The sequence below is a fragment of the Trichosurus vulpecula genome, chromosome 9 (assembly GCF_011100635.1).
Source record: "Trichosurus vulpecula isolate mTriVul1 chromosome 9, mTriVul1.pri, whole genome shotgun sequence".
NCBI lineage: Eukaryota > Metazoa > Chordata > Mammalia > Diprotodontia > Phalangeridae > Trichosurus > Trichosurus vulpecula.
In genome coordinates, this window is record NC_050581.1 from 40,012,975 (window position 1) to 40,016,178 (window position 3,204).

A 3,204-nucleotide genomic window follows, 5' to 3' on the forward strand; every position below is an offset into this window, starting at 1 on the left:
TATTAGTTATTAGTAATAGTGGTTTTAAAACTACTTTAAAACTACTAAGGCAGTTTTAAAGAAAGATTGGAGATTGGGGCTGAGTTATGTATGATGTGGTAATTCTAAAAACAAAATTGAGTAGGAAAAGGTTAAAAGAAGAAATTATCTCATGAAAATGGTGTGAAAGGAAGCTTACTCTCATCTGTGTTGAAGAGGAAACAACATATCTGAAGAAGTTTAGAAGTATTCTGAACTTCCAGAGATGTGAGAACAGTGGGGGATAGGGTGGGGAATAGACTTTTAGAAGGGTAGATAGATTAAAATTAGGAGGGTGGTGGGGTGAATAGATAAGGGAGGAACTTTTAGGGGTAGCTAAAATAAGGAATAAGAGGGTAAAGGGAAAAGATAACACAGGGTGAAAAGAGAGACTGAGAAGGAAAATAATGAGTAAAAATAAAATGGAGGCAAATTCACAAATAGCAATTATAACTTAAAATGTGAATTTAGAACAAAAAAGTAATACAATTCATTTTGAAAAACAAAAAGTCAAGAATATCAAAGGAAATGATGAAAAAAAGTATAAAGGAAGGAAGTTTAGCAGTACCAAATCTTAAACTGTATTATAAAGCAGTAATTATCAAAACTATCTGGTACTGGCTAAGAAATAGATCAGTGGAATAGAGTAGACATAACAGCAAATAAACATAATAATCTTCTATTTGACAAGTGTAAAGACTTAAGATTTTAGTATAAGATTCATTATTTAGTAAACATTGTTGGGAAAATTGGAAAGCACTATGGCAGAAACTGGGTATAGAAGAGTATTTTACACCATTTACCAAGATAAGGTCAAAATGGATACATGACCCAGATATAAAGAGATCTTACAAGAAAATTAAAAGAACATGGAAAATGCTACTTATCACACTTACGGATAGGTGAATATTTCATGAATAAATGAGAGAGAGAGAGAGAGGGAGAGAGAGTTAGGTGTAAAATGAGTAATTTTGATTCCATAAATTAAAAAGGTTTTGTACAAATAAAACAAATAAAGCCAAGATCAGAAGGAAAGCAAAACATTGGGGAAAATTGTCTATAGATAGTTTATCAGATAAAGGTTTCATATCTAAAATATATAAATAAATTTGTCAAATATATAAGAATACGAAGCATTCACCAATTGATAAATGGTCAAAGTATATGAACAGGAAGTTTTCCAATGAAGAAATCAGAGCGATTTATAGTCATCTGAAAAAATGTTCCAAATCATTATTGATTAGAGAAATGCAAATTAAATCAACCTTGAGATATCATTTTGCACCTACCAGATTGGCTAAAAATGATAGAAGGGGAAAGTGGCATATGTTGCAGGGAATGTGAAAAAATTGAGACACTAATTCATTGTTGGTGGAATTGTGAACAGACCCAACCATTTTGGAGAGCAATCTACAATGTTGTCCAAAGAGTTATTAAACTACCTGTAGAAATACCACTACTTGGTCTATTTCTAAAGATAATTAGGGATAAAGGAAAAGAACCTATGTGTTCTCAAATGTTTATAGCCGCTCTCTTTGTAGTGGCAAAGAACTGGAAATTGCAGAGATGCCCGTCAACTGGTGAATGGCTGAACAAGTTGTGGTATAAGATTGTAATGGAATACCACTTGTGCTATAAGAAATGATGAACTCAGTGATTTTAGAAAAAACTTGCACAAAATAATGAAAAGTGAAATTAACAGAACCTAGAGAACATTGTATACAGTAACAGCAATATTGTTGTTGTTTTTCTTTTTTTCAGAGATGATGGCCCATTGTATTTGAAAGTCATTTCAAAACCCAGATCGGGTCCCACTGTCTTGTTCAAAGTGAAGAGGAGAGTGACAAAGTGTATTTTACAACATTCAACCCTTGAAGTAGAGAACCACATATCGCTAACGATTGACTGTTCTCTGGATGGGAGGCCACCATGAAAAAACTAGGATGGGTTGAATCTAGCTTCTAATCCTGGAATAGCAGAAGAAAAATCTTTGAACATACTGGGAATAAACTCAGAAAAGATATAAATCTTCTGAGATCCTGGTCCTGGTTCAGCTGCCAAATGATGTGGTTGATGCTTTCACCTCGGTAGCTGGGTTTGCCTATTTCCTTGAGAAAGCCCACTCTATTCTTGGCAGCATGGTGGGCCACTGACAGGGGAAAAGGACACAGGAACCTTGAGACTTGAGAGAAATGTTCCCCAAATGAGCAGATTTCATGGATGACATCTTCTAGGCAAATGATACCGAATTTCCCTAGCCACTGCTCAATCAGAGTTATCTGTTAGAGAGACTTTCTTATTATTTATCCTCTCTTGTTCTTGTTTCAGAATGAGCGCATGGACAGATTTTAGGTTAGGATATCCCCAAGCTGCATAAGGCTCTATAATGCACAATTTCATTAAGGAAGTTGAGGTCATTTTAACAAAGACACCACTATAAATTTTTTTCAGACAAAGTTCCTCTTATTGTCTTTGTCACCTGGTTACTTGCTCCATTAATCCTTTCCATATGGACCACAAGGGCTAGAAGATGTGCATCCCTCAGCACATAGCACCCAGGCTTCCAATCCAGTTGCCTGAGATGAGCTACAGCACGGACGATCCGATGGGATGCATGGATAATTGATTCCAGGCACCTGAATTTGAGCTGACTCCCTTTCTTTTGCTTCCTCTTTTCCAAAAGCACTTGCTTAGCCTGAGTTGCTTTGAGTGTTTGGTAAGCTTTCCTCTTCTTCCGGAGGTTCTCTGGAACCAAAGGAATCTTTTCTGGGCTCAGGTTCTGCCATCTTTCCTGCATTAGCAAAATTGTTTTAAGAACAACTTTGAGTGAGTAAGTTATTTTGACTATTTTAAATACCCAAATTAACTATAAAGGACATGTGAAAAAATGTGCTCTCTGTATCCAGAGAAAGAACTGGTAAATAGAGGTATGTATAGAATGATTTTACATATAGATATTCCAATTTTTGTCTAATGGTAGCCATCTCTAGGGTGGAGGATAGGAGGGAGGGAGTGAAGAAGAAAAAAAATAAATTTACATGATTATTTTATTTTGTATTTGAAAGGAATAGCAAGTTGTGCATAGGAGACTTGCTGTTTCATGTGCAATCTTTTTGTTTTAATGTAATTTATTTTAATGTATTTTTATTGTTATGGAAATGCTTGCTGTATTCCATGAATTTAAAA

General features: G+C 35.0%; 1 pseudogene; it reads right to left on the reverse strand.

Moving 5' to 3' along the window:
• Window positions 1-1,979: 1,979 nt before the first annotated feature.
• Window positions 1,980-2,804, reverse strand: LOC118832087 (annotated as a pseudogene).
• Between the last annotated feature and the right edge of the window lie 400 nt (window positions 2,805-3,204).